Below are 25483 nucleotides of genomic sequence, written 5' to 3'. Positions count from 1 at the left end.
GGCGAAAATGAGGTGTGTGTGGGTAAGCACATTGCGCCAGTGACCGTGTGGCCTAATGGATAAGGCGTCGGACTTTGGATCCGAAGATTGCAGGTTCGAATCCTGTCACGGTCGACTTTTTCCAGTTCTGCAAAAGATGCATGCTGTTTTACTGTGTTGTTTGAGTACTACAAAACTAGTTGAAAGTTGCTCCTGCCCGCTTCCTGGCTGCAAACCGGCGTCTACCTGAAGCACAAGCAAGACAAGGGGGTTCTGTAGCGAAATTTTCGGCACTGTGCCGATCAGGAGAGTTTTTGTTGGAACTACTGCGTCTGATTCAGGACCCAAGATCTACGCCACAGGCGTCTGCGCACAGTCGAGCATGTGTGTTGAATAACGGTGCTGATAGCCACGTATCATTTCAAGTAGATTTGATTCCTTTCGGAGACAATTTTTCATTGAATAGGATTGTAGCTCGTTTGTGGCAGCAGGAAACAAGCTGTAGTGAAAAGGGCCTTCCATAGATGGTCGCAGGTCCCATAAGTATTGTATGGCTCGTAACGCGTTGTGTGGAGCCCGGCTAGCTCAGTCGGTAGAGCATGAGACTCTTAATCTCAGGGTCGTGGGTTCGAGCCCCACGCTGGGCGGCGCAGAATTTTGTGTCTACGCGCATGCAACCTGCGCCCCTCTCGTGAGCCTTGCGTAATAAACGTAACGGGTTATGACGATGCCTAGCTTCGTATGAATATCAGAGGAATGGTTTTTGAAGCTGAAAGTAACTCTGAAATGAAATAAATGTGTTGTTTTGGAATTTTAGGTGTACATCGATATCGTGTGAGATGTGTAGGAAAGGAGCAGCTGTGCTAACTAAATACAAATAATGGTCGCTAATGCGGTGCGTTTCCAGCTGAAGGGCTCCGATTCACTACTCCATTAGAATAAAGTACCCGAAAACTGCACTAGGCGGCGCCTCCTTAGCTCAGTGGCAGAGCGCTGGTCTAGTAAACCAGAGGTCGTGAGTTCGATCCTCACAGGAGGCAAACGAATTTTGTAACAGCCCCTTCTACCGTAGCCCTTTCGAAAAAAGCGGTCAAGAATAAAAAAAATTATGAATGGGTGCGGTATTTAAGAATTTCTCTCGCAAATGAAAAGTGCGAAAGGTGCTATTAAAGTAGGCACCCGAAACTGCTGCTTGTGGCAGTCTCTGGAGAATGCCGACGTGAAATACTTAGTTCTTGTGAAGTAATTTCTACCCCTGGTAGAGACCCTCGCGGCTGTCGTCGTCGTCGGCGCCGCCGCCGCTTTGGTAATAGCGGCAACTCGCCATTGTATGACATATGGTGAGGTACCTTCTGCAACCGACTGAGATGGCAGTAAGCGATTGAAGCTGATTTGCAACCTCTTGTTTGATCAGCGTCATAAGGGCTTGAATGTAACTTGCGATGGGACACAGCAAGAAGTAGCGTCGCATTTTTAGTACTGAAATTGGAGATGGAGAATTGCGTCAAAGATGGGAAATTCATTCCGGCAAGCGCACAAATGGCGAAAATGAGGTGTGTGTGGGTAAGCACATTGCGCCAGTGACCGTGTGGCCTAATGGATAAGGCGTCGGACTTTGGATCCGAAGATTGCAGGTTCGAATCCTGTCACGGTCGACTTTTTCCAGTTCTGCAAAAGATGCATGCTGTTTTACTGTGTTGTTTGAGTACTACAAAACTAGTTGAAAGTTGCTCCTGCCCGCTTCCTGGCTGCAAACCGGCGTCTACCTGAAGCACAAGCAAGACAAGGGGGTTCTGTAGCGAAATTTTCGGCACTGTGCCGATCAGGAGAGTTTTTGTTGGAACTACTGCGTCTGATTCAGGACCCAAGATCTACGCCACAGGCGTCTGCGCACAGTCGAGCATGTGTGTTGAATAACGGTGCTGATAGCCACGTATCATTTCAAGTAGATTTGATTCCTTTCGGAGACAATTTTTCATTGAATAGGATTGTAGCTCGTTTGTGGCAGCAGGAAACAAGCTGTAGTGAAAAGGGCCTTCCATAGATGGTCGCAGGTCCCATAAGTATTGTATGGCTCGTAACGCGTTGTGTGGAGCCCGGCTAGCTCAGTCGGTAGAGCATGAGACTCTTAATCTCAGGGTCGTGGGTTCGAGCCCCACGCTGGGCGGCGCAGAATTTTGTGTCTACGCGCATGCAACCTGCGCCCCTCTCGTGAGCCTTGCGTAATAAACGTAACGGGTTATGACGATGCCTAGCTTCGTATGAATATCAGAGGAATGGTTTTTGAAGCTGAAAGTAACTCTGAAATGAAATAAATGTGTTGTTTTGGAATTTTAGGTGTACATCGATATCGTGTGAGATGTGTAGGAAAGGAGCAGCTGTGCTAACTAAATACAAATAATGGTCGCTAATGCGGTGCGTTTCCAGCTGAAGGGCTCCGATTCACTACTCCATTAGAATAAAGTACCCGAAAACTGCACTAGGCGGCGCCTCCTTAGCTCAGTGGCAGAGCGCTGGTCTAGTAAACCAGAGGTCGTGAGTTCGATCCTCACAGGAGGCAAACGAATTTTGTAACAGCCCCTTCTACCGTAGCCCTTTCGAAAAAAGCGGTCAAGAATAAAAAAAATTATGAATGGGTGCGGTATTTAAGAATTTCTCTCGCAAATGAAAAGTGCGAAAGGTGCTATTAAAGTAGGCACCCGAAACTGCTGCTTGTGGCAGTCTCTGGAGAATGCCGACGTGAAATACTTAGTTCTTGTGAAGTAATTTCTACCCCTGGTAGAGACCCTCGCGGCTGTCGTCGTCGTCGGCGCCGCCGCCGCTTTGGTAATAGCGGCAACTCGCCATTGTATGACATATGGTGAGGTACCTTCTGCAACCGACTGAGATGGCAGTAAGCGATTGAAGCTGATTTGCAACCTCTTGTTTGATGAGCGTCATAAGGGCTTGAATGTAACTTGCGATGGGACACAGCAAGAAGTAGCGTCGCATTTTTAGTACTGAAATTGGAGATGGAGAATTGCGTCAAAGATGGGAAATTCATTCCGGCAAGCGCACAAATGGCGAAAATGAGGTGTGTGTGGGTAAGCACATTGCGCCAGTGACCGTGTGGCCTAATGGATAAGGCGTCGGACTTTGGATCCGAAGATTGCAGGTTCGAATCCTGTCACGGTCGACTTTTTCCAGTTCTGCAAAAGATGCATGCTGTTTTACTGTGTTGTTTGAGTACTACAAAACTAGTTGAAAGTTGCTCCTGCCCGCTTCCTGGCTGCAAACCGGCGTCTACCTGAAGCACAAGCAAGACAAGGGGGTTCTGTAGCGAAATTTTCGGCACTGTGCCGATCAGGAGAGTTTTTGTTGGAACTACTGCGTCTGATTCAGGACCCAAGATCTACGCCACAGGCGTCTGCGCACAGTCGAGCATGTGTGTTGAATAACGGTGCTGATAGCCACGTATCATTTCAAGTAGATTTGATTCCTTTCGGAGACAATTTTTCATTGAATAGGATTGTAGCTCGTTTGTGGCAGCAGGAAACAAGCTGTAGTGAAAAGGGCCTTCCATAGATGGTCGCAGGTCCCATAAGTATTGTATGGCTCGTAACGCGTTGTGTGGAGCCCGGCTAGCTCAGTCGGTAGAGCATGAGACTCTTAATCTCAGGGTCGTGGGTTCGAGCCCCACGCTGGGCGGCGCAAAATTTTGTGTCTACGCGCATGCAACCTGCGCCCCTCTCGTGAGCCTTGCGTAATAAACGTAACGGGTTACGACGATGCCTAGCTTCGTATGAATATTAGAGGAATGGTTTTTGAAGCTGAAAGTAACTCTGAAATGAAATAAATGTGTTGTTTTGGAATTTTAGGTGTACATCGATATCGTGTGAGATGTGTAGGAAAGGAGCAGCTGTGCTAACTAAATACAAATAATGGTCGCTAATGCGGTGCGTTTCCAGCTGAAGGGCTCCGATTCACTACTCCATTAGAATAAAGTACCCGAAAAGTGCACTAGGCGGCGCCTCCCTAGCTCAGTGGCAGAGCGCTGGTCTAGTAAACCAGAGGTCGTGAGTTCGATGCTCACAGGAGGCAAACGAATTTTGTAACAGCCCCTTCTACCGTAGCCCTTTCGAAAAAAGCGGTCAAGAATAAAAAAAATTATGAATGGGTGCGGTATTTAAGAAATTCTCTCGCAAATGAAAAGTGCGAAAGGTGCTATTAAAGTAGGCACCAGAAACTGCTGCTTTTGGCAGTCTCTGGAGAATGCCGACGTGAAATACTTAGTTCTTGTGAAGTAATTTCTACCCCTGGTAGAGACCCTCGCGGCTGTCGTCGTCGTCGGCGCCGCCGCCGCTTTGGTAATAGCGGCAACTCGCCATTGTATGACATATGGTGAGGTACCTTCTGCAACCGAGTGAGATGGCAGTAAGCGATTGAAGCTGATTTGCAACCTCTTGTTTGATGAGCGTCATAAGGGCTTGAATGTAACTTGCGATGGGACACAGCAAGAAGTAGCGTCGCATTTTTAGTACTGAAATTGGAGATGGAGAATTGCGTCAAAGATGGGAAATTCATTCCGGCAAGCGCACAAATGGCGAAAATGAGGTGTGTGTGGGTAAGCACATTGCGCCAGTGACCGTGTGGCCTAATGGATAAGGCGTCGGACTTTGGATCCGAAGATTGCAGGTTCGAATCCTGTCACGGTCGACTTTTTCCAGTTCTGCAAAAGATGCATGCTGTTTTACTGTGTTGTTTGAGTACTACAAAACTAGTTGAAAGTTGCTCCTGCCCGCTTCCTGGCTGCAAACCGGCGTCTACCTGAAGCACAAGCAAGACAAGGGGGTTCTGTAGCGAAATTTTCGGCACTGTGCCGATCAGGAGAGTTTTTGTTGGAACTACTGCGTCTGATTCAGGACCCAAGAGCTACGCCACAGGCGTCTGCGCACAGTCGAGCATGTGTGTTGAATAACGGTGCTGATAGCCACGTATCATTTCAAGTAGATTTGATTCCTTTCGGAGACAATTTTTCATTGAATAGGATTGTAGCTCGTTTGTGGCAGCAGGAAACAAGCTGTAGTGAAAAGGGCCTTCCATAGATGGTCGCAGGTCCCATAAGTATTGTATGGCTCGTAACGCGTTGTGTGGTGCCCGGCTAGCTCAGTCGGTAGAGCATGAGACTCTTAATCTCAGGGTCGTGGGTTCGAGCCCCACGCTGGGCGGCGCAGAATTTTGTGTCTACGCGCATGCAACCTGCGCCCCTCTCGTGAGCCTTGCGTAATAAACGTAACGGGTTATGACGATGCCTAGCTTCGTATGAATATCAGAGGAATGGTTTTTGAAGCTGAAAGTAACTCTGAAATGAAATAAATGTGTTGTTTTGGAATTTTAGGTGTACATCGATATCGTGTGAGATGTGTAGGAAAGGAGCAGCTGTGCTAACTAAATACAAATAATGGTCGCTAATGCGGTGCGTTTCCAGCTGAAGGGCTCCGATTCACTACTCCATTAGAATAAAGTACCCGAAAACTGCACTAGGCGGCGCCTCCTTAGCTCAGTGGCAGAGCGCTGGTCTAGTAAACCAGAGGTCGTGAGTTCGATCCTCACAGGAGGCAAACGAATTTTGTAACAGCCCCTTCTACCGTAGCCCTTTCGAAAAAAGCGGTCAAGAATAAAAAAAAATTATGAATGGGTGCGGTATTTAAGAATTTCTCTCGCAAATGAAAAGTGCGAAAGGTGCTATTAAAGTAGGCACCCGAAACTGCTGCTTGTGGCAGTCTCTGGAGAATGCCGACGTGAAATACTTAGTTCTTGTGAAGTAATTTCTACCCCTGGTAGAGACCCTCGCGGCTGTCGTCGTCGTCGGCGCCGCCGCCGCTTTGGTAATAGCGGCAACTCGCCATTGTATGACATATGGTGAGGTACCTTCTGCAACCGACTGAGATGGCAGTAAGCGATTGAAGCTGATTTGCAACCTCTTGTTTGATGAGCGTCATAAGGGCTTGAATGTAACTTGCGATGGGACACAGCAAGAAGTAGCGTCGCATTTTTAGTACTGAAATTGGAGATGGAGAATTGCGTCAAAGATGGGAAATTCATTCCGGCAAGCGCACAAATGGCGAAAATGAGGTGTGTGTGGGTAAGCACATTGCGCCAGTGACCGTGTGGCCTAATGGATAAGGCGTCGGACTTTGGATCCGAAGATTGCAGGTTCGAATCCTGTCACGGTCGACTTTTTCCAGTTCTGCAAAAGATGCATGCTGTTTTACTGTGTTGTTTGAGTACTACAAAACTAGTTGAAAGTTGCTCCTGCCCGCTTCCTGGCTGCAAACCGGCGTCTACCTGAAGCACAAGCAAGACAAGGGGGTTCTGTAGCGAAATTTTCGGCACTGTGCCGATCAGGAGAGTTTTTGTTGGAACTACTGCGTCTGATTCAGGACCCAAGATCTACGCCACAGGCGTCTGCGCACAGTCGAGCATGTGTGTTGAATAACGGTGCTGATAGCCACGTATCATTTCAAGTAGATTTGATTCCTTTCGGAGACAATTTTTCATTGAATAGGATTGTAGCTCGTTTGTGGCAGCAGGAAACAAGCTGTAGTGAAAAGGGCCTTCCATAGATGGTCGCAGGTCCCATAAGTATTGTATGGCTCGTAACGCGTTGTGTGGAGCCCGGCTAGCTCAGTCGGTAGAGCATGAGACTCTTAATCTCAGGGTCGTGGGTTCGAGCCCCACGCTGGGCGGCGCAAAATTTTGTGTCTACGCGCATGCAACCTGCGCCCCTCTCGTGAGCCTTGCGTAATAAACGTAACGGGTTACGACGATGCCTAGCTTCGTATGAATATTAGAGGAATGGTTTTTGAAGCTGAAAGTAACTCTGAAATGAAATAAATGTGTTGTTTTGGAATTTTAGGTGTACATCGATATCGTGTGAGATGTGTAGGAAAGGAGCAGCTGTGCTAACTAAATACAAATAATGGTCGCTAATGCGGTGCGTTTCCAGCTGAAGGGCTCCGATTCACTACTCCATTAGAATAAAGTACCCGAAAAGTGCACTAGGCGGCGCCTCCCTAGCTCAGTGGCAGAGCGCTGGTCTAGTAAACCAGAGGTCGTGAGTTCGATGCTCACAGGAGGCAAACGAATTTTGTAACAGCCCCTTCTACCGTAGCCCTTTCGAAAAAAGCGGTCAAGAATAAAAAAAATTATGAATGGGTGCGGTATTTAAGAAATTCTCTCGCAAATGAAAAGTGCGAAAGGTGCTATTAAAGTAGGCACCAGAAACTGCTGCTTTTGGCAGTCTCTGGAGAATGCCGACGTGAAATACTTAGTTCTTGTGAAGTAATTTCTACCCCTGGTAGAGACCCTCGCGGCTGTCGTCGTCGTCGTCGTCGGCGCCGCCGCCGCTTTGGTAATAGCGGCAACTCGCCATTGTATGACATATGGTGAGGTACCTTCTGCAACCGACTGAGATGGCAGTAAGCGATTGAAGCTGATTTGCAACCTCTTGTTTGATGAGCGTCATAAGGGCTTGAATGTAACTTGCGATGGGACACAGCAAGAAGTAGCGTCGCATTTTTAGTACTGAAATTGGAGATGGAGAATTGCGTCAAAGATGGGAAATTCATTCCGGCAAGCGCACAAATGGCGAAAATGAGGTGTGTGTGGGTAAGCACATTGCGCCAGTGACCGTGTGGCCTAATGGATAAGGCGTCGGACTTTGGATCCGAAGATTGCAGGTTCGAATCCTGTCACGGTCGACTTTTTCCAGTTCTGCAAAAGATGCATGCTGTTTTACTGTGTTGTTTGAGTACTACAAAACTAGTTGAAAGTTGCTCCTGCCCGCTTCCTGGCTGCAAACCGGCGTCTACCTGAAGCACAAGCAAGACAAGGGGGTTCTGTAGCGAAATTTTCGGCACTGTGCCGATCAGGAGAGTTTTTGTTGGAACTACTGCGTCTGATTCAGGACCCAAGAGCTACGCCACAGGCGTCTGCGCACAGTCGAGCATGTGTGTTGAATAACGGTGCTGATAGCCACGTATCATTTCAAGTAGATTTGATTCCTTTCGGAGACAATTTTTCATTGAATAGGATTGTAGCTCGTTTGTGGCAGCAGGAAACAAGCTGTAGTGAAAAGGGCCTTCCATAGATGGTCGCAGGTCCCATAAGTATTGTATGGCTCGTAACGCGTTGTGTGGTGCCCGGCTAGCTCAGTCGGTAGAGCATGAGACTCTTAATCTCAGGGTCGTGGGTTCGAGCCCCACGCTGGGCGGCGCAGAATTTTGTGTCTACGCGCATGCAACCTGCGCCCCTCTCGTGAGCCTTGCGTAATAAACGTAACGGGTTATGACGATGCCTAGCTTCGTATGAATATCAGAGGAATGGTTTTTGAAGCTGAAAGTAACTCTGAAATGAAATAAATGTGTTGTTTTGGAATTTTAGGTGTACATCGATATCGTGTGAGATGTGTAGGAAAGGAGCAGCTGTGCTAACTAAATACAAATAATGGTCGCTAATGCGGTGCGTTTCCAGCTGAAGGGCTCCGATTCACTACTCCATTAGAATAAAGTACCCGAAAACTGCACTAGGCGGCGCCTCCTTAGCTCAGTGGCAGAGCGCTGGTCTAGTAAACCAGAGGTCGTGAGTTCGATCCTCACAGGAGGCAAACGAATTTTGTAACAGCCCCTTCTACCGTAGCCCTTTCGAAAAAAGCGGTCAAGAATAAAAAAAAATTATGAATGGGTGCGGTATTTAAGAATTTCTCTCGCAAATGAAAAGTGCGAAAGGTGCTATTAAAGTAGGCACCCGAAACTGCTGCTTGTGGCAGTCTCTGGAGAATGCCGACGTGAAATACTTAGTTCTTGTGAAGTAATTTCTACCCCTGGTAGAGACCCTCGCGGCTGTCGTCGTCGTCGGCGCCGCCGCCGCTTTGGTAATAGCGGCAACTCGCCATTGTATGACATATGGTGAGGTACCTTCTGCAACCGACTGAGATGGCAGTAAGCGATTGAAGCTGATTTGCAACCTCTTGTTTGATGAGCGTCATAAGGGCTTGAATGTAACTTGCGATGGGACACAGCAAGAAGTAGCGTCGCATTTTTAGTACTGAAATTGGAGATGGAGAATTGCGTCAAAGATGGGAAATTCATTCCGGCAAGCGCACAAATGGCGAAAATGAGGTGTGTGTGGGTAAGCACATTGCGCCAGTGACCGTGTGGCCTAATGGATAAGGCGTCGGACTTTGGATCCGAAGATTGCAGGTTCGAATCCTGTCACGGTCGACTTTTTCCAGTTCTGCAAAAGATGCATGCTGTTTTACTGTGTTGTTTGAGTACTACAAAACTAGTTGAAAGTTGCTCCTGCCCGCTTCCTGGCTGCAAACCGGCGTCTACCTGAAGCACAAGCAAGACAAGGGGGTTCTGTAGCGAAATTTTCGGCACTGTGCCGATCAGGAGAGTTTTTGTTGGAACTACTGCGTCTGATTCAGGACCCAAGATCTACGCCACAGGCGTCTGCGCACAGTCGAGCATGTGTGTTGAATAGCGGTGCTGATAGCCACGTATCATTTCAAGTAGATTTGATTCCTTTCGGAGACAATTTTTCATTGAATAGGATTGTAGCTCGTTTGTGGCAGCAGGAAACAAGCTGTAGTGAAAAGGGCCTTCCATAGATGGTCGCAGGTCCCATAAGTATTGTATGGCTCGTAACGCGTTGTGTGGAGCCCGGCTAGCTCAGTCGGTAGAGCATGAGACTCTTAATCTCAGGGTCGTGGGTTCGAGCCCCACGCTGGGCGGCGCAGAATTTTGTGTCTACGCGCATGCAACCTGCGCCCCTCTCGTGAGCCTTGCGTAATAAACGTAACGGGTTATGACGATGCCTAGCTTCGTATGAATATCAGAGGAATGGTTTTTGAAGCTGAAAGTAACTCTGAAATGAAATAAATGTGTTGTTTTGGAATTTTAGGTGTACATCGATATCGTGTGAGATGTGTAGGAAAGGAGCAGCTGTGCTAACTAAATACAAATAATGGTCGCTAATGCGGTGCGTTTCTAGCTGAAGGGCTCCGATTCACTACTCCATTAGAATAAAGTACCCGAAAAGTGCACTAGGCGGCGCCTCCCTAGCTCAGTGGCAGAGCGCTGGTCTAGTAAACCAGAGGTCGTGAGTTCGATCCTCACAGGAGGCAAACGAATTTTGTAACAGCCCCTTCTACCGTAGCCCTTTCGAAAAAAGCGGTCAAGAATAAAAAAAATTATGAATGGGTGCGGTATTTAAGAAATTCTCTCGCAAATGAAAAGTGCGAAAGGTGCTATTAAAGTAGGCACCAGAAACTGCTGCTTTTGGCAGTCTCTGGAGAATGCCGACGTGAAATACTTAGTTCTTGTGAAGTAATTTCTACCCCTGGCTGTCGTCGTCGTCGGCGCCGCCGCCGCTTTGGTAATAGCGGCAACTCGCCATTGTATGACATATGGTGAGGTACCTTCTGCAACCGACTGAGATGGCAGTAAGCGATTGAAGCTGATTTGCAACCTCTTGTTTGATGAGCGTCATAAGGGCTTGAATGTAACTTGCGATGGGACACAGCAAGAAGTAGCGTCGCATTTTTAGTACTGAAATTGGAGATGGAGAATTGCGTCAAAGATGGGAAATTCATTCCGGCAAGCGCACAAATGGCGAAAATGAGGTGTGTGTGGGTAAGCACATTGCGCCAGTGACCGTGTGGCCTAATGGATAAGGCGTCGGACTTTGGATCCGAAGATTGCAGGTTCGAATCCTGTCACGGTCGACTTTTTCCAGTTCTGCAAAAGATGCATGCTGTTTTACTGTGTTGTTTGAGTACTACAAAACTAGTTGAAAGTTGCTCCTGCCCGCTTCCTGGCTGCAAACCGGCGTCTACCTGAAGCACAAGCAAGACAAGGGGGTTCTGTAGCGAAATTTTCGGCACTGTGCCGATCAGGAGAGTTTTTGTTGGAACTACTGCGTCTGATTCAGGACCCAAGAGCTACGCCACAGGCGTCTGCGCACAGTCGAGCATGTGTGTTGAATAACGGTGCTGATAGCCACGTATCATTTCAAGTAGATTTGATTCCTTTCGGAGACAATTTTTCATTGAATAGGATTGTAGCTCGTTTGTGGCAGCAGGAAACAAGCTGTAGTGAAAAGGGCCTTCCATAGATGGTCGCAGGTCCCATAAGTATTGTATGGCTCGTAACGCGTTGTGTGGAGCCCGGCTAGCTCAGTCGGTAGAGCATGAGACTCTTAATCTCAGGGTCGTGGGTTCGAGCCCCACGCTGGGCGGCGCAAAATTTTGTGTCTACGCGCATGCAACCTGCGCCCCTCTCGTGAGCCTTGCGTAATAAACGTAACGGGTTACGACGATGCCTAGCTTCGTATGAATATTAGAGGAATGGTTTTTGAAGCTGAAAGTAACTCTGAAATGAAATAAATGTGTTGTTTTGGAATTTTAGGTGTACATCGATATCGTGTGAGATGTGTAGGAAAGGAGCAGCTGTGCTAACTAAATACAAATAATGGTCGCTAATGCGGTGCGTTTCCAGCTGAAGGGCTCCGATTCACTACTCCATTAGAATAAAGTACCCGAAAAGTGCACTAGGCGGCGCCTCCCTAGCTCAGTGGCAGAGCGCTGGTCTAGTAAACCAGAGGTCGTGAGTTCGATGCTCACAGGAGGCAAACGAATTTTGTAACAGCCCCTTCTACCGTAGCCCTTTCGAAAAAAGCGGTCAAGAATAAAAAAAATTATGAATGGGTGCGGTATTTAAGAAATTCTCTCGCAAATGAAAAGTGCGAAAGGTGCTATTAAGGTAGGCACCAGAAACTGCTGCTTTTGGCAGTCTCTGGAGAATGCCGACGTGAAATACTTAGTTCTTGTGAAGTAATTTCTACCCCTGGTAGAGACCCTCGCGGCTGTCGTCGTCGTCGGCGCCGCCGCCGCTTTGGTAATAGCGGCAACTCGCCATTGTATGACATATGGTGAGGTACCTTCTGCAACCGACTGAGATGGCAGTAAGCGATTGAAGCTGATTTGCAACCTCTTGTTTGATCAGCGTCATAAGGGCTTGAATGTAACTTGCGATGGGACACAGCAAGAAGTAGCGTCGCATTTTTAGTACTGAAATTGGAGATGGAGAATTGCGTCAAAGATGGGAAATTCATTCCGGCAAGCGCACAAATGGCGAAAATGAGGTGTGTGTGGGTAAGCACATTGCGCCAGTGACCGTGTGGCCTAATGGATAAGGCGTCGGACTTTGGATCCGAAGATTGCAGGTTCGAATCCTGTCACGGTCGACTTTTTCCAGTTCTGCAAAAGATGCATGCTGTTTTACTGTGTTGTTTGAGTACTACAAAACTAGTTGAAAGTTGCTCCTGCCCGCTTCCTGGCTGCAAACCGGCGTCTACCTGAAGCACAAGCAAGACAAGGGGGTTCTGTAGCGAAATTTTCGGCACTGTGCCGATCAGGAGAGTTTTTGTTGGAACTACTGCGTCTGATTCAGGACCCAAGATCTACGCCACAGGCGTCTGCGCACAGTCGAGCATGTGTGTTGAATAGCGGTGCTGATAGCCACGTATCATTTCAAGTAGATTTGATTCCTTTCGGAGACAATTTTTCATTGAATAGGATTGTAGCTCGTTTGTGGCAGCAGGAAACAAGCTGTAGTGAAAAGGGCCTTCCATAGATGGTCGCAGGTCCCATAAGTATTGTATGGCTCGTAACGCGTTGTGTGGAGCCCGGCTAGCTCAGTCGGTAGAGCATGAGACTCTTAATCTCAGGGTCGTGGGTTCGAGCCCCACGCTGGGCGGCGCAGAATTTTGTGTCTACGCGCATGCAACCTGCGCCCCTCTCGTGAGCCTTGCGTAATAAACGTAACGGGTTATGACGATGCCTAGCTTCGTATGAATATCAGAGGAATGGTTTTTGAAGCTGAAAGTAACTCTGAAATGAAATAAATGTGTTGTTTTGGAATTTTAGGTGTACATCGATATCGTGTGAGATGTGTAGGAAAGGAGCAGCTGTGCTAACTAAATACAAATAATGGTCGCTAATGCGGTGCGTTTCCAGCTGAAGGGCTCCAATTCACTACTCCATTAGAATAAAGTACCCGAAAACTGCACTAGGCGGCGCCTCCTTAGCTCAGTGGCAGAGCGCTGGTCTAGTAAACCAGAGGTCGTGAGTTCGATCCTCACAGGAGGCAAACGAATTTTGTAACAGCCCCTTCTACCGTAGGCCTTTCGAAAAAACCGGTCAAGAATAAAAAAAATTATGAATGGGTGCGGTATTTAAGAATTTCTCTCGCAAATGAAAAGTGCGAAAGGTGCTATTAAAGTAGGCACCCGAAACTGCTGCTTGTGGCAGTCTCTGGAGAATGCCGACGTGAAATACTTAGTTCTTGTGAAGTAATTTCTACCCCTGGTAGAGACCCTCGCGGCTGTCGTCGTCGTCGTCGGCGCCGCCGCCGCTTTGGTAATAGCGGCAACTCGCCATTGTATGACATATGGTGAGGTACCTTCTGCAACCGACTGAGATGGCAGTAAGCGATTGAAGCTGATTTGCAACCTCTTGTTTGATCAGCGTCATAAGGGCTTGAATGTAACTTGCGATGGGACACAGCAAGAAGTAGCGTCGCATTTTTAGTACTGAAATTGGAGATGGAGAATTGCGTCAAAGATGGGAAATTCATTCCGGCAAGCGCACAAATGGCGAAAATGAGGTGTGTGTGGGTAAGCACATTGCGCCAGTGACCGTGTGGCCTAATGGATAGGGCGTCGGACTTTGGATCCGAAGATTGCAGGTTCGAATCCTGTCACGGTCGACTTTTTCCAGTTCTGCAAAAGATGCATGCTGTTTTACTGTGTTGTTTGAGTACTACAAAACTAGTTGAAAGTTGCTCCTGCCCGCTTCCTGGCTGCAAACCGGCGTCTACCTGAAGCACAAGCAAGACAAGGGGGTTCTGTAGCGAAATTTTCGGCACTGTGCCGATCAGGAGAGTTTTTGTTGGAACTACTGCGTCTGATTCAGGACCCAAGAGCTACGCCACAGGCGTCTGCGCACAGTCGAGCATGTGTGTTGAATAACGGTGCTGATAGCCACGTATCATTTCAAGTAGATTTGATTCCTTTCGGAGACAATTTTTCATTGAATAGGATTGTAGCTCGTTTGTGGCAGCAGGAAACAAGCTGTAGTGAAAAGGGCCTTCCATAGATGGTCGCAGGTCCCATAAGTATTGTATGGCTCGTAACGCGTTGTGTGGAGCCCGGCTAGCTCAGTCGGTAGAGCATGAGACTCTTAATCTCAGGGTCGTGGGTTCGAGCACCACGCTGGGCGGCGCAGAATTTTGTGTCTACGCGCATGCAACCTGCGCCCCTCTCGTGAGCCCTGCGTAATAAACGTAACGGGTTATGACGATGCCTAGCTTCGTATGAATATCAGAGGAATGGTTTTTGAAGCTGAAAGTAACTCTGAAATGAAATAAATGTGTTGTTTTGGAATTTTAGGTGTACATCGATATCGTGTGGGATGTGTAGGAAAGGAGCAGCTGTGCTAACTAAATACAAATAATGGTCGCTAATGCGGTGCGTTTCCAGCTGAAGGGCTCCGATTCACTACTCCATTAGAATAAAGTACCCGAAAAGTGCACTAGGCGGCGCCTCCTTAGCTCAGTGGCAGAGCGCTGGTCTAGTAAACCAGAGGTCGTGAGTTCGATCCTCACAGGAGGCAAACGAATTTTGTAACAGCCCCTTCTACCGTAGGCCTTTCGAAAAAAGCGGTCAAGAATAAAAAAAATTATGAATGGGTGCGGTATTTAAGAATTTCTCTCGCAAATGAAAAGTGCGAAAGGTGCTATTAAAGTAGGCACCCGAAACTGCTGCTTGTGGCAGTCTCTGGAGAATGCCGACGTGAAATACTTAGTTCTTGTGAAGTAATTTCTACCCCTGGTAGAGACCCTCGCGGCTGTCGTCGTCGTCGGCGCCGCCGCCGCTTTGGTAATAGCGGCAACTCGCCATTGTATGACATATGGTGAGGTACCTTCTGCAACCGACTGAGATGGCAGTAAGCGATTGAAGCTGATTTGCAACCTCTTGTTTGATCAGCGTCATAAGGGCTTGAATGTAACTTGCGATGGGACACAGCAAGAAGTAGCGTCGCATTTTTAGTACTGAAATTGGAGATGGAGAATTGCGTCAAAGATGGGAAATTCATTCCGGCAAGCGCACAAATGGCGAAAATGAGGTGTGTGTGGGTAAGCACATTGCGCCAGTGACCGTGTGGCCTAATGGATAGGGCGTCGGACTTTGGATCCGAAGATTGCAGGTTCGAATCCTGTCACGGTCGACTTTTTCCAGTTCTGCAAAAGATGCATGCTGTTTTACTGTGTTGTTTGAGTACTACAAAACTAGTTGAAAGTTGCTCCTGCCCGCTTCCTGGCTGCAAACCGGCGTCTACCTGAAGCACAAGCAAGACAAGGGGGTTCTGTAGCGAAATTTTCGGCACTGTGCCGATCAGGAGAGTTTTTGTTGGAACTACTGCGTCTGATTCAGGACCCAAGAGCTACGCCACAGGCGTCTGCGCACAGTCGAGCATGTGTGTTGAATAACGGTGCTGATAGCCACGTATCATTTCAAGTTGATTTGATTCCTTTCGGAGACAATTTTTCATTGAATAGGATTGTAGCTCGTTTGTGGCAGCAGGAAACAAGCTGTAGTGAAAAGGGCCTTCCATAGATGGTCGCAGGTCCCATAAGTATTGTATGGCTCGTAACGCGTTGTGTGGAGCCCGGCTAGCTCAGTCGGTAGAGCATGAGACTCTTAATCTCAGGGTCGTGGGTTCGAGCACCACGCTGGGCGGCGCAGAATTTTGTGTCTACGCGCATGCAACCTGCGCCCCTCTCGTGAGCCGTGCGTAATAAACGTAACGGGTTATGACGATGCCTAGCTTCGTATGAATATCAGAGGAATGGTTTTTGAAGCTGAAAGTAACTCTGAAATGAAATAAATGTGTTGTTTTGGAATTTTAGGTGTACATCGATATCGTGTGAGATGTGTAGGAAAGGAGCAGCTGTGCTAACTAAATACAAATAATGGTCGCTAATGCGGTGCGTTTCCAGCTGAAGGGCTCCGATTCACTACTCCATTAGAATAAAGTACCCGAAAAGTGCACTAGGCGGCGCCTCCTTAGCTCAGTGGCAGAGCGCTGGTCTAGTAAACCAGAGGTCGTGAGTTCGATCCTCACAGGAGGCAAACGAATTTTGTAACAGCCCCTTCTACCGTAGCCCTTTCGAAAAAAGCGGTCAAGAATAAAAAAAATTATGAATGGGTGCGGTATTTAAGAATTTCTCTCGCAAATGAAAAGTGCGAAAGGTGCTATTAAAGTAGGCACCCGAAACTGCTGCTTGTGGCAGTCTCTGGAGAATGCCGACGTGAAATACTTAGTTCTTGTGAAGTAATTTCTACCCCTGGTAGAGACCCTCGCGGCTGTCGTCGTCGTCGGCGCCGCCGCCGCTTTGGTAATAGCGGCAACTCGCCATTGTATGACATATGGTGAGGTACCTTCTGCAACCGACTGAGATGGCAGTAAGCGATTGAAGCTGATTTGCAACCTCTTGTTTGATGAGCGTCATAAGGGCTTAAATGTAACTTGCGATGGGACACAGCAAGAAGTAGCGTCGCATTTTTAGTACTGAAATTGGAGATGGAGAATTGCGTCAAAGATGGGAAATTCATTCCGGCAAGCGCACAAATGGCGAAAATGAGGTGTGTGTGGGTAAGCACATTGGGCCAGTGACCGTGTGGCCTAATGGATAAGGCGTCGGACTTTGGATCCGAAGATTGCAGGTTCGAATCCTGTCACGGTGGACTTTTTCCAGTTCTGCAAAAGATGCATGCTGTTTTACTGTGTTGTTTGAGTACTACAAAACTAGTTGAAAGTTGCTCCTGCCCGCTTCCTGGCTGCAAACCGGCGTCTACCTGAAGCACAAGCAAGACAAGGGGGTTCTGTAGCGAAATTTTCGGCACTGTGCCGATCAGGAGAGTTTTTGTTGGAACTACTGCGTCTGATTCAGGACCCAAGAGCTACGCCACAGGCGTCTGCGCACATTCGAGCATGTGTGTTGAATAACGGTGCTGATAGCCACGTATCATTTCAAGTAGATTTGATTCCTTTCGGAGGCAATTTTTCATTGAATAGGATTGTAGCTCGTTTGTGGCAGCAGGAAACAAGCTGTAGTGAAAAGGGCCTTCCATAGATGGTCGCAGGTCCCATAAGTATTGTATGGCTCGTAACGCGTTGTGTGGAGCCCGGCTAGCTCAGTCGGTAGAGCATGAGACTCTTAATCTCAGGGTCGTGGGTTCGAGCCCCACGCTGGGCGGCGCAGAATTTTGTGTCTACGCGCATGCAACCTGCGCCCCTCTCGTGAGCCTTGCGTAATAAACGTAACGGGTTACGACGATGCCTAGCTTCGTATGAATATCAGAGGAATGGTTTTTGAAGCTGAAAGTAACTCTGAAATGAAATAAATGTGTTGTTTTGGAATTTTAGGTGTACATCGATATCGTGTGAGATGTGTAGGAAAGGAGCAGCTGTGCTAACTAAATACAAATAATGGTCGCTAATGCGGTGCGTTTCCAGCTGAAGGGCTCCGATTCACTACTCCATTAGAATAAAGTACCCGAAAAGTGCACTAGGCGGCGCCTCCTTAGCTCAGTGGCAGAGCGCTGGTCTAGTAAACCAGAGGTCGTGCGTTCGATCCTCACAGGAGGCAAACGAATTTTGTAACAGCCCCTTCTACCGTAGCCCTTTCGAAAAAAGCGGTCAAGAATAAAAAAAATTATGAATGGGTGCGGTATTTAAGAATTTCTCTCGCAAATGAAAAGTGCGAAAGGTGCTATTAAAGTAGGCACCAGAAACTGCTGCTTTTGGCAGTCTCTGGAGAATGCCGACGTGAAATACTTAGTTCTTGTGAAGTAATTTCTACCCCTGGTAGAGACCCTCGCGGCTGTCGTCGGCGCTGCCGCCGCTTTTGTAATAGCGGCAACTCGCCATTGTATGACATATGGTGAGGTACCTTCTGCAACCGACTGAGATGGCAGTAAGCGATTGAAGCTGATTTGCAACCTCTTGTTTGATGAGCGTCATAAGGGCTTGAATGTAACTTGCGATGGGACACAGCAAGAAGTAGCGTCGCATTTTTAGTACTGAAATTGGAGATGGAGAATTGCGTCAAAGATGGGAAATTCATTCCGGCAAGCGCACAAATGGCGAAAATGAGGTGTGTGTGGGTAAGCACATTGCGCCAGTGACCGTGTGGCCTAATGGATAGGGCGTCGGACTTTGGATCCGAAGATTGCAGGTTCGAATCCTGTCACGGTCGACTTTTTCCAGTTCTGCAAAAGATGCATGCTGTTTTACTGTGTTGTTTGAGTACTACAAAACTAGTTGAAAGTTGCTCCTGCCCGCTTCCTGGCTGCAAACCGGCGTCTACCTGAAGCACAAGCAAGACAAGGGGGTTCTGTAGCGAAATTTTCGGCACTGTGCCGATCAGGAGAGTTTTTGTTGGAACTACTGCGTCTGATTCAGGACCCAAGAGCTACGCCACAGGCGTCTGCGCACAGTCGAGCATGTGTGTTGAATAACGGTGCTGATAGCCACGTATCATTTCAAGTAGATTTGATTCCTTTCGGAGACAATTTTTCATTGAATAGGATTGTAGCTCGTTTGTGGCAGCAGGAAACAAGCTGTAGTGAAAAGGGCCTTCCATAGATGGTCGCAGGTCCCATAAGTATTGTATGGCTCGTAACGCGTTGTGTGGAGCCCGGCTAGCTCAGTCGGTAGAGCATGAGACTCTTAATCTCAGGGTCGTGGGTTCGAGCACCACGCTGGGCGGCGCAGAATTTTGTGTCTACGCGCATGCAACCTGCGCCCCTCTCGTGAGCCTTGCGTAATAAACGTAACGGGTTATGACGATGCCTAGCTTCGTATGAATATCAGAGGAATGGTTTTTGAAGCTGAAAGTAACTCTGAAATGAAATAAATGTGTTGTTTTGGAATTTTAGGTGTACATCGATATCGTGTGAGATGTGTAGGAAAGGAGCAGCTGTGCTAACTAAATACAAATAATGGTCGCTAATGCGGTGCGTTTCCAGCTGAAGGGCTCCGATTCACTACTCCATTAGAATAAAGTACCCGAAAACTGCACTAGGCGGCGCCTCCTTAGCTCAGTGGCAGAGCGCTGGTCTAGTAAACCAGAGGTCGTGAGTTCGATCCTCACAGGAGGCAAACGAATTTTGTAACAGCCCCTTCTACCGTAGCCCTTTCGAAAAAAGCGGTCAAGAATAAAAAAAATTATGAATGGGTGCGGTATTTAAGAATTTCTCTCGCAAATGAAAAGTGCGAAAGGTGCTATTAAAGTAGGCACCCGAAACTGCTGCTTGTGGCAGTCTCTGGAGAATGCCGACGTGAAATACTTAGTTCTTGTGAAGTAATTTCTACCCCTGGTAGAGACCCTCGCGGCTGTCGTCGTCGTCGGCGCCGCCGCCGCTTTGGTAATAGCGGCAACTCGCCATTGTATGACATATGGTGAGGTACCTTCTGCAACCGACTGAGATGGCAGTAAGCGATTGAAGCTGATTTGCAACCTCTTGTTTGATGAGCGTCATAAGGGCTTGAATGTAACTTGCGATGGGACACAGCAAGAAGTAGCGTCGCATTTTTAGTACTGAAATTGGAGATGGAGAATTGCGTCAAAGATGGGAAATTCATTCCGGCAAGCGCACAAATGGCGAAAATGAGGTGTGTGTGGGTAAGCACATTGGGCCAGTGACCGTGTGGCCTAATGGATAAGGCGTCGGACTTTGGATCCGAAGATTGCAGGTTCGAATCCTGTCACGGTGGACTTTTTCCAGTTCTGCAAAAGATGCATGCTGTTTTACTGTGTTGTTTGAGTACTACAAAACTAGTTGAAAGTTGCTCCTGCCCGCTTCCTGGCTGCAAACCGGCGTCTACCTGAAGCACAAGCAAGACAAGGGGGTTCTGTAGCGAAATTTTCGGCACTGTGCCGATCAGGAGAGTTTTTGTTGGAACTACTGCGTCTGATTCAGGACCCAAGAGCTACGCCACAGGCGTCTGCGCACAGTCGAGCATGTGTGTTGAATAACGGTGCTGATAGCCACGTATCATTTCAAGTAGATTTGATTCCTTTCGGAGACAATTTTTCATTGAATAGGATTGTAGCTCGTTTGTGGCAGCAGGAAACAAGCTGTAGTGAAAAGGGCCTTCCATAGATGGTCGCAGGTCCCATAAGTATTGTATGGCTCGTAACGCGTTGTGTGGAGCCCGGCTAGCTCAGTCGGTAGAGCATGAGACTCTTAATCTCAGGGTCGTGGGTTCGAGCCCCACGCTGGGCGGCGCGAAATTTTGTGTCTACGCGGATGCAACCTGCGCCCCTCTCGTGAGCCTTGCGTAATAAACGTAACGGGTTACGACGATGCCTAGCTTCGTATGAATATCAGAGGAATGGTTTTTGAAGCTGAAAGTAACTCTGAAATGAAATAAATGTGTTGTTTTGGAATTTTAGGTGTACATCGATATCGTGTGAGATGTGTAGGAAAGGAGCAGCTGTGCTAACTAAATACAAATAATGGTCGCTAATGCGGTGCGTTTCCAGCTGAAGGGCTCCGATTCACTACTCCATTAGAATAAAGTACCCGAAAAGTGCACTAGGCGGCGCCTCCTTAGCTCAGTGGCAGAGCGCTGGTCTAGTAAACCAGAGGTCGTGCGTTCGATCCTCACAGGAGGCAAACGAATTTTGTAACAGCCCCTTCTACCGTAGCCCTTTCGAAAAAAGCGGTCAAGAATAAAAAAAATTATGAATGGGTGCGGTATTTAAGAATTTCTCTCGCAAATGAAAAGTGCGAAAGGTGCTATTAAAGTAGGCACCAGAAACTGCTGCTTGTGGCAGTCTCTGGAGAATGCCGACGTGAAATACTTAGTTCTTGTGAAGTAATTTCTACCCCTGGTAGAGACCCTCGCGGCTGTCGTCGGCGCTGCCGCCGCTTTGGTAATAGCGGCAACTCGCCATTGTATGACATATGGTGAGGTACCTTCTGCAACCGACTGAGATGGCAGTAAGCGATTGAAGCTGATTTGCAACCTCTTGTTTGATGAGCGTCATAAGGGCTTGAATGTAACTTGCGATGGGACACAGCAAGAAGTAGCGTCGCATTTTTAGTACTGAAATTGGAGATGGAGAATTGCGTCAAAGATGGGAAATTCATTCCGGCAAGCGCACAAATGGCGAAAATGAGGTGTGTGTGGGTAAGCACATTGCGCCAGTGACCGTGTGGCCTAATGGATAAGGCGTCGGACTTTGGATCCGAAGATTGCAGGTTCGAATCCTGTCACGGTCGACTTTTTCCAGTTCTGCAAAAGATGCATGCTGTTTTACTGTGTTGTTTGAGTACTACAAAACTAGTTGAAAGTTGCTCCTGCCCGCTTCCTGGCTGCAAACCGGCGTCTACCTGAAGCACAAGCAAGACAAGGGGGTTCTGTAGCGAAATTTTCGGCACTGTGCCGATCAGGAGAGTTTTTGTTGGAACTACTGCGTCTGATTCAGGACCCAAGAGCTACGCCACAGGCGTCTGCGCACAGTCGAGCATGTGTGTTGAATAACGGTGCTGATAGCCACGTATCATTTCAAGTAGATTTGATTCCTTTCGGAGACAATTTTTCATTGAATAGGATTGTAGCTCGTTTGTGGCAGCAGGAAACAAGCTGTAGTGAAAAGGGCCTTCCATAGATGGTCGCAGGTCCCATAAGTATTGTATGGCTCGTAACGCGTTGTGTGGAGCCCGGCTAGCTCAGTCGGTAGAGCATGAGACTCTTAATCTCAGGGTCGTGGGTTCGAGCCCCACGCTGGGCGGCGCGAAATTTTGTGTCTACGCGGATGCAACCTGCGCCCCTCTCGTGAGCCTTGCGTAATAAACGTAACGGGTTACGACGATGCCTAGCTTCGTATGAATATCAGAGGAATGGTTTTTGAAGCTGAAAGTAACTCTGAAATGAAATAAATGTGTTGTTTTGGAATTTTAGGTGTACATCGATATCGTGTGAGATGTGTAGGAAAGGAGCAGCTGTGCTAACTAAATACAAATAATGGTCGCTAATGCGGTGCGTTTCCAGCTGAAGGGCTCCGATTCACTACTCCATTAGAATGAAGTACCCGAAAAGTGCACTAGGCGGCGCCTCCTTAGCTCAGTGGCAGAGCGCTGGTCTAGTAAACCAGAGGTCGTGCGTTCGATCCTCACAGGAGGCAAACGAATTTTGTAACAGACCCTTCTACCGTAGCCCTTTCGAAAAAAGCGGTCAAGAATAAAAAAATTATGAATGGGTGCGGTATTTAAGAATTTCTCTCGCAAATGAAAAGTGCGAAAGGTGCTATTAAAGTAGGCACCAGAAACTGCTGCTTGTGGCAGTCTCTGGAGAATGCCGACGTGAAATACTTAGTTCTTGTGAAGTAATTTCTACCCCTGGTAGAGACCCTCGCGGCTGTCGTCGGCGCTGCCGCCGCTTTGGTAATAGCGGCAACTCGCCATTGTATGACATATGGTGAGGTACCTCCTGCAACCGACTGAGATGGCAGTAAGCGATTGAAGCTGATCTGCAACCTCTTGTTTGATCAGCGTCATAAGGGCTTGAATGTAACTTGCGATGGGACACAGCAAGAAGTAGCGTCGCATTTTTAGTACTGAAATTGGAGATGGAGAATTGCGTCAAAGATGGGAAATTCATTCCGGCAAGCGCACAAATGGCGAAAATGAGGTGTGTGTGGGTAAGCAGATTGCGCCAGTGACCGTGTGGCCTAATGGATAAGGCGTCGGACTTTGGATCCGAAGATTGCAGGTTCGAATCCTGTCACGGTGGACTTTTTCCAGTTCTGCAAAAGATGCATGCTGTTTTACTGTGTTGTTTGAGTACTACAAAACTAGTTGAAAGTTGCTCCTGCCCGCTTCCTGGCTGCAAACCGGCGTCTACCTGAAGCACAAGCAAGACAAGGGGGTTCTGTAGCGAAATTTTCGGCACTGTGCCGATCAGGAGAGTTTTTGTTGGAACTACTGCGTCTGATTCAGGACCCAAGATCTACGCCACAGGCGTCTGCGCACAGTCGAGCATGTGTGTTGAATAACGGTGCTGATAGCCACGTATCATTTCAAGTAGATTTGATTCCTTTCGGAGACAATTTTTCATTGAATAGGATTGTAGCTCGTTTGTGGCAGCAGGAAACAAGCTGTAGTGAAAAGGGCCTTCCATAGATGGTCGCAGGTCCCATAAGTATTGTATGGCTCGTAACGCGTTGTGTGGAGCCCGGCTAGCTCAGTCGGTAGAGCATGAGACTCTTAATCTCAGGGTCGTGGGTTCGAGCCCCACGCTGGGCGGCGCAGAATTTTGTGTCTACGCGCATGCAACCTGCGCCCCTCTCGTGAGCCTTGCGTAATAAACGTAACGGGTTACGACGATGCCTAGCTTCGTATGAATATCAGAGGAATGGTTTTTGAAGCTGAAAGTAACTCTGAAATGAAATAAATGTGTTGTTTTGGAATTTTAGGTGTACATCGATATCGTGTGAGATGTGTAGGAAAGGAGCAGCTGTGCTAACTAAATACAAATAATGGTCGCTAATGCGGTGCGTTTCCAGCTGAAGGGCTCCGATTCACTACTCCATTAGAATAAAGTACCCGAAAAGTGCACTAGGCGGCGCCTCCTTAGCTCAGTGGCAGAGCGCTGGTCTAGTAAACCAGAGGTCGTGCGTTCGATCCTCACAGGAGGCAAACGAATTTTGTAACAGCCCCTTCTACCGTAGCCCTTTCGAAAAAAGCGGTCAAGAATAAAAAAAATTATGAATGGGTGCGGTATTTAAGAATTTCTCTCGCAAATGAAAAGTGCGAAAGGTGCTATTAAAGTAGGCACCAGAAACTGCTGCTTGTGGCAGTCTCTGGAGAATGCCGACGTGAAATACTTAGTTCTTGTGAAGTAATTTCTACCCCTGGTAGAGACCCTCGCGGCTGTCGTCGGCGCTGCCGCCGCTTTGGTAATAGCGGCAACTCGCCATTGTATGACATATGGTGAGGTACCTTCTGCAACCGACTGAGATGGCAGTAAGCGATTGAAGGTGATTTGCAACCTCTTGTTTGATGAGCGTCATAAGGGCTTGAATGTAACTTGCGATGGGACACAGCAAGAAGTAGCGTCGCATTTTTAGTACTGAAATTGGAGATGGAGAATTGCGTCAAAGATGGGAAATTCATTCCGGCAAGCGCACAAATGGCGAAAATGAGGTGTGTGTGGGTAAGCACATTGCGCCAGTGACCGTGTGGCCTAATGGATAAGGCGTCGGACTTTGGATCCGAAGATTGCAGGTTCGAATCCTGTCACGGTCGACTTTTTCCAGTTCTGCAAAAGATGCATGCTGTTTTACTGTGTTGTTTGAGTACTACAAAACTAGTTGAAAGTTGCTCCTGCCCGCTTCCTGGCTGCAAACCGGCGTCTACCTGAAGCACAAGCAAGACAAGGGGGTTCTGTAGCGAAATTTTCGGCACTGTGCCGATCAGGAGAGTTTTTGTTGGAACTACTGCGTCTGATTCAGGACCCAAGAGCTACGCCACAGGCGTCTGCGCACAGTCGAGCATGTGTGTTGAATAACGGTGCTGATAGCCACGTATCATTTCAAGTAGATTTGATTCCTTTCGGAGACAATTTTTCATTGAATAGGATTGTAGCTCGTTTGTGGCAGCAGGAAACAAGCTGTAGTGAAAAGGGCCTTCCATAGATGGTCGCAGGTCCCATAAGTATTGTATGGCTCGTAACGCGTTGTGTGGAGCCCGGCTAGCTCAGTCGGTAGAGCATGAGACTCTTAATCTCAGGGTCGTGGGTTCGAGCCCCACGCTGGGCGGCGCAGAATTTTGTGTCTACGCGCATGCAACCTGCGCCCCTCTCGTGAGCCTTGCGTAATAAACGTAACGGGTTACGACGATGCCTAGCTTCGTATGAATATCAGAGGAATGGTTTTTGAAGCTGAAAGTAACTCTGAAATGAAATAAATGTGTTGTTTTGGAATTTTAGGTGTACATCGATATCGTGTGAGATGTGTAGGAAAGGAGCAGCTGTGCTAACTAAATACAAATAATGGTCGCTAATGCGGTGCGTTTCCAGCTGAAGGGCTCCGATTCACTACTCCATTAGAATAAAGTACCCGAAAAGTGCACTAGGCGGCGCCTCCTTAGCTCAGTGGCAGAGCGCTGGTCTAGTAAACCAGAGGTCGTGCGTTCGATCCTCACAGGAGGCAAACGAATTTTGTAACAGCCCCTTCTACCGTAGCCCTTTCGAAAAAACCGGTCAAGAATAAAAAAAATTATGAATGGGTGCGGTATTTAAGAATTTCTCTCGCAAATGAAAAGTGCGAAAGGTGCTATTAAAGTAGGCACCAGAAACTGCTGCTTGTGGCAGTCTCTGGAGAAT

General features: G+C 47.8%; 51 non-coding genes across 51 annotated transcripts; all 51 read left to right on the top strand.

Moving 5' to 3' along the window:
- Positions 1 to 41: 41 nt before the first annotated feature.
- Trnaq-uug (transfer RNA glutamine (anticodon UUG)) lies at positions 42 to 114 on the top strand. Its single transcript has one exon. It is a non-coding gene; the product is annotated as a tRNA-Gln (tRNA).
- Positions 115 to 553: 439 nt separating this feature from the next.
- On the top strand, positions 554 to 626 carry Trnak-cuu (transfer RNA lysine (anticodon CUU)). Its single transcript has one exon. It is a non-coding gene; the product is annotated as a tRNA-Lys (tRNA).
- Positions 627 to 947: 321 nt separating this feature from the next.
- Trnat-agu (transfer RNA threonine (anticodon AGU)) lies at positions 948 to 1019 on the top strand. Its single transcript has one exon. It is a non-coding gene; the product is annotated as a tRNA-Thr (tRNA).
- Positions 1020 to 1561: 542 nt separating this feature from the next.
- Trnaq-uug (transfer RNA glutamine (anticodon UUG)) lies at positions 1562 to 1634 on the top strand. Its single transcript has one exon. It is a non-coding gene; the product is annotated as a tRNA-Gln (tRNA).
- A 439-nt stretch (positions 1635 to 2073) lies between these two features.
- Trnak-cuu (transfer RNA lysine (anticodon CUU)) lies at positions 2074 to 2146 on the top strand. Its single transcript has one exon. It is a non-coding gene; the product is annotated as a tRNA-Lys (tRNA).
- Positions 2147 to 2467: 321 nt separating this feature from the next.
- On the top strand, positions 2468 to 2539 carry Trnat-agu (transfer RNA threonine (anticodon AGU)). Its single transcript has one exon. It is a non-coding gene; the product is annotated as a tRNA-Thr (tRNA).
- A 542-nt stretch (positions 2540 to 3081) lies between these two features.
- On the top strand, positions 3082 to 3154 carry Trnaq-uug (transfer RNA glutamine (anticodon UUG)). Its single transcript has one exon. It is a non-coding gene; the product is annotated as a tRNA-Gln (tRNA).
- A 439-nt stretch (positions 3155 to 3593) lies between these two features.
- On the top strand, positions 3594 to 3666 carry Trnak-cuu (transfer RNA lysine (anticodon CUU)). The gene has a single exon. It is a non-coding gene; the product is annotated as a tRNA-Lys (tRNA).
- A 321-nt stretch (positions 3667 to 3987) lies between these two features.
- On the top strand, positions 3988 to 4059 carry Trnat-agu (transfer RNA threonine (anticodon AGU)). Its single transcript has one exon. It is a non-coding gene; the product is annotated as a tRNA-Thr (tRNA).
- A 542-nt stretch (positions 4060 to 4601) lies between these two features.
- Positions 4602 to 4674, top strand: Trnaq-uug (transfer RNA glutamine (anticodon UUG)). The gene has a single exon. It is a non-coding gene; the product is annotated as a tRNA-Gln (tRNA).
- Positions 4675 to 5113: 439 nt separating this feature from the next.
- On the top strand, positions 5114 to 5186 carry Trnak-cuu (transfer RNA lysine (anticodon CUU)). Its single transcript has one exon. It is a non-coding gene; the product is annotated as a tRNA-Lys (tRNA).
- A 321-nt stretch (positions 5187 to 5507) lies between these two features.
- Positions 5508 to 5579, top strand: Trnat-agu (transfer RNA threonine (anticodon AGU)). The gene has a single exon. It is a non-coding gene; the product is annotated as a tRNA-Thr (tRNA).
- A 543-nt stretch (positions 5580 to 6122) lies between these two features.
- On the top strand, positions 6123 to 6195 carry Trnaq-uug (transfer RNA glutamine (anticodon UUG)). Its single transcript has one exon. It is a non-coding gene; the product is annotated as a tRNA-Gln (tRNA).
- Positions 6196 to 6634: 439 nt separating this feature from the next.
- On the top strand, positions 6635 to 6707 carry Trnak-cuu (transfer RNA lysine (anticodon CUU)). The gene has a single exon. It is a non-coding gene; the product is annotated as a tRNA-Lys (tRNA).
- Positions 6708 to 7028: 321 nt separating this feature from the next.
- Positions 7029 to 7100, top strand: Trnat-agu (transfer RNA threonine (anticodon AGU)). The gene has a single exon. It is a non-coding gene; the product is annotated as a tRNA-Thr (tRNA).
- A 548-nt stretch (positions 7101 to 7648) lies between these two features.
- On the top strand, positions 7649 to 7721 carry Trnaq-uug (transfer RNA glutamine (anticodon UUG)). The gene has a single exon. It is a non-coding gene; the product is annotated as a tRNA-Gln (tRNA).
- Positions 7722 to 8160: 439 nt separating this feature from the next.
- Trnak-cuu (transfer RNA lysine (anticodon CUU)) lies at positions 8161 to 8233 on the top strand. Its single transcript has one exon. It is a non-coding gene; the product is annotated as a tRNA-Lys (tRNA).
- A 321-nt stretch (positions 8234 to 8554) lies between these two features.
- On the top strand, positions 8555 to 8626 carry Trnat-agu (transfer RNA threonine (anticodon AGU)). The gene has a single exon. It is a non-coding gene; the product is annotated as a tRNA-Thr (tRNA).
- Positions 8627 to 9169: 543 nt separating this feature from the next.
- Trnaq-uug (transfer RNA glutamine (anticodon UUG)) lies at positions 9170 to 9242 on the top strand. Its single transcript has one exon. It is a non-coding gene; the product is annotated as a tRNA-Gln (tRNA).
- Positions 9243 to 9681: 439 nt separating this feature from the next.
- Positions 9682 to 9754, top strand: Trnak-cuu (transfer RNA lysine (anticodon CUU)). Its single transcript has one exon. It is a non-coding gene; the product is annotated as a tRNA-Lys (tRNA).
- Positions 9755 to 10075: 321 nt separating this feature from the next.
- Positions 10076 to 10147, top strand: Trnat-agu (transfer RNA threonine (anticodon AGU)). Its single transcript has one exon. It is a non-coding gene; the product is annotated as a tRNA-Thr (tRNA).
- A 527-nt stretch (positions 10148 to 10674) lies between these two features.
- Trnaq-uug (transfer RNA glutamine (anticodon UUG)) lies at positions 10675 to 10747 on the top strand. Its single transcript has one exon. It is a non-coding gene; the product is annotated as a tRNA-Gln (tRNA).
- Positions 10748 to 11186: 439 nt separating this feature from the next.
- Trnak-cuu (transfer RNA lysine (anticodon CUU)) lies at positions 11187 to 11259 on the top strand. The gene has a single exon. It is a non-coding gene; the product is annotated as a tRNA-Lys (tRNA).
- Positions 11260 to 11580: 321 nt separating this feature from the next.
- On the top strand, positions 11581 to 11652 carry Trnat-agu (transfer RNA threonine (anticodon AGU)). Its single transcript has one exon. It is a non-coding gene; the product is annotated as a tRNA-Thr (tRNA).
- Positions 11653 to 12194: 542 nt separating this feature from the next.
- Trnaq-uug (transfer RNA glutamine (anticodon UUG)) lies at positions 12195 to 12267 on the top strand. Its single transcript has one exon. It is a non-coding gene; the product is annotated as a tRNA-Gln (tRNA).
- A 439-nt stretch (positions 12268 to 12706) lies between these two features.
- Positions 12707 to 12779, top strand: Trnak-cuu (transfer RNA lysine (anticodon CUU)). The gene has a single exon. It is a non-coding gene; the product is annotated as a tRNA-Lys (tRNA).
- A 321-nt stretch (positions 12780 to 13100) lies between these two features.
- On the top strand, positions 13101 to 13172 carry Trnat-agu (transfer RNA threonine (anticodon AGU)). Its single transcript has one exon. It is a non-coding gene; the product is annotated as a tRNA-Thr (tRNA).
- A 545-nt stretch (positions 13173 to 13717) lies between these two features.
- Trnaq-uug (transfer RNA glutamine (anticodon UUG)) lies at positions 13718 to 13790 on the top strand. Its single transcript has one exon. It is a non-coding gene; the product is annotated as a tRNA-Gln (tRNA).
- A 439-nt stretch (positions 13791 to 14229) lies between these two features.
- On the top strand, positions 14230 to 14302 carry Trnak-cuu (transfer RNA lysine (anticodon CUU)). The gene has a single exon. It is a non-coding gene; the product is annotated as a tRNA-Lys (tRNA).
- A 321-nt stretch (positions 14303 to 14623) lies between these two features.
- Positions 14624 to 14695, top strand: Trnat-agu (transfer RNA threonine (anticodon AGU)). Its single transcript has one exon. It is a non-coding gene; the product is annotated as a tRNA-Thr (tRNA).
- Positions 14696 to 15237: 542 nt separating this feature from the next.
- Positions 15238 to 15310, top strand: Trnaq-uug (transfer RNA glutamine (anticodon UUG)). The gene has a single exon. It is a non-coding gene; the product is annotated as a tRNA-Gln (tRNA).
- Positions 15311 to 15749: 439 nt separating this feature from the next.
- On the top strand, positions 15750 to 15822 carry Trnak-cuu (transfer RNA lysine (anticodon CUU)). The gene has a single exon. It is a non-coding gene; the product is annotated as a tRNA-Lys (tRNA).
- A 321-nt stretch (positions 15823 to 16143) lies between these two features.
- On the top strand, positions 16144 to 16215 carry Trnat-agu (transfer RNA threonine (anticodon AGU)). Its single transcript has one exon. It is a non-coding gene; the product is annotated as a tRNA-Thr (tRNA).
- Positions 16216 to 16757: 542 nt separating this feature from the next.
- Positions 16758 to 16833, top strand: Trnaq-uug (transfer RNA glutamine (anticodon UUG)). The gene has a single exon. It is a non-coding gene; the product is annotated as a tRNA-Gln (tRNA).
- A 436-nt stretch (positions 16834 to 17269) lies between these two features.
- Trnak-cuu (transfer RNA lysine (anticodon CUU)) lies at positions 17270 to 17342 on the top strand. The gene has a single exon. It is a non-coding gene; the product is annotated as a tRNA-Lys (tRNA).
- A 321-nt stretch (positions 17343 to 17663) lies between these two features.
- Positions 17664 to 17735, top strand: Trnat-agu (transfer RNA threonine (anticodon AGU)). The gene has a single exon. It is a non-coding gene; the product is annotated as a tRNA-Thr (tRNA).
- A 536-nt stretch (positions 17736 to 18271) lies between these two features.
- Positions 18272 to 18344, top strand: Trnaq-uug (transfer RNA glutamine (anticodon UUG)). Its single transcript has one exon. It is a non-coding gene; the product is annotated as a tRNA-Gln (tRNA).
- A 439-nt stretch (positions 18345 to 18783) lies between these two features.
- On the top strand, positions 18784 to 18856 carry Trnak-cuu (transfer RNA lysine (anticodon CUU)). Its single transcript has one exon. It is a non-coding gene; the product is annotated as a tRNA-Lys (tRNA).
- A 321-nt stretch (positions 18857 to 19177) lies between these two features.
- Trnat-agu (transfer RNA threonine (anticodon AGU)) lies at positions 19178 to 19249 on the top strand. Its single transcript has one exon. It is a non-coding gene; the product is annotated as a tRNA-Thr (tRNA).
- Positions 19250 to 19791: 542 nt separating this feature from the next.
- Trnaq-uug (transfer RNA glutamine (anticodon UUG)) lies at positions 19792 to 19867 on the top strand. The gene has a single exon. It is a non-coding gene; the product is annotated as a tRNA-Gln (tRNA).
- A 436-nt stretch (positions 19868 to 20303) lies between these two features.
- On the top strand, positions 20304 to 20376 carry Trnak-cuu (transfer RNA lysine (anticodon CUU)). The gene has a single exon. It is a non-coding gene; the product is annotated as a tRNA-Lys (tRNA).
- Positions 20377 to 20697: 321 nt separating this feature from the next.
- Positions 20698 to 20769, top strand: Trnat-agu (transfer RNA threonine (anticodon AGU)). Its single transcript has one exon. It is a non-coding gene; the product is annotated as a tRNA-Thr (tRNA).
- Positions 20770 to 21305: 536 nt separating this feature from the next.
- Positions 21306 to 21378, top strand: Trnaq-uug (transfer RNA glutamine (anticodon UUG)). Its single transcript has one exon. It is a non-coding gene; the product is annotated as a tRNA-Gln (tRNA).
- A 439-nt stretch (positions 21379 to 21817) lies between these two features.
- Trnak-cuu (transfer RNA lysine (anticodon CUU)) lies at positions 21818 to 21890 on the top strand. The gene has a single exon. It is a non-coding gene; the product is annotated as a tRNA-Lys (tRNA).
- Positions 21891 to 22211: 321 nt separating this feature from the next.
- Positions 22212 to 22283, top strand: Trnat-agu (transfer RNA threonine (anticodon AGU)). The gene has a single exon. It is a non-coding gene; the product is annotated as a tRNA-Thr (tRNA).
- A 535-nt stretch (positions 22284 to 22818) lies between these two features.
- Positions 22819 to 22894, top strand: Trnaq-uug (transfer RNA glutamine (anticodon UUG)). The gene has a single exon. It is a non-coding gene; the product is annotated as a tRNA-Gln (tRNA).
- Positions 22895 to 23330: 436 nt separating this feature from the next.
- Trnak-cuu (transfer RNA lysine (anticodon CUU)) lies at positions 23331 to 23403 on the top strand. The gene has a single exon. It is a non-coding gene; the product is annotated as a tRNA-Lys (tRNA).
- A 321-nt stretch (positions 23404 to 23724) lies between these two features.
- On the top strand, positions 23725 to 23796 carry Trnat-agu (transfer RNA threonine (anticodon AGU)). Its single transcript has one exon. It is a non-coding gene; the product is annotated as a tRNA-Thr (tRNA).
- A 536-nt stretch (positions 23797 to 24332) lies between these two features.
- Trnaq-uug (transfer RNA glutamine (anticodon UUG)) lies at positions 24333 to 24405 on the top strand. The gene has a single exon. It is a non-coding gene; the product is annotated as a tRNA-Gln (tRNA).
- Positions 24406 to 24844: 439 nt separating this feature from the next.
- Trnak-cuu (transfer RNA lysine (anticodon CUU)) lies at positions 24845 to 24917 on the top strand. Its single transcript has one exon. It is a non-coding gene; the product is annotated as a tRNA-Lys (tRNA).
- Positions 24918 to 25238: 321 nt separating this feature from the next.
- Trnat-agu (transfer RNA threonine (anticodon AGU)) lies at positions 25239 to 25310 on the top strand. Its single transcript has one exon. It is a non-coding gene; the product is annotated as a tRNA-Thr (tRNA).
- Positions 25311 to 25483: the final 173 nt, after the last annotated feature.

The sequence above is a fragment of the Schistocerca serialis genome, chromosome 7, assembly GCF_023864345.2.
Source record: "Schistocerca serialis cubense isolate TAMUIC-IGC-003099 chromosome 7, iqSchSeri2.2, whole genome shotgun sequence".
Lineage (NCBI taxonomy): Eukaryota > Metazoa > Arthropoda > Insecta > Orthoptera > Acrididae > Schistocerca > Schistocerca serialis.
Note: the sequence above shows the minus strand (reverse complement) of the source record. Positions and strands in the feature narration are given on the sequence as shown.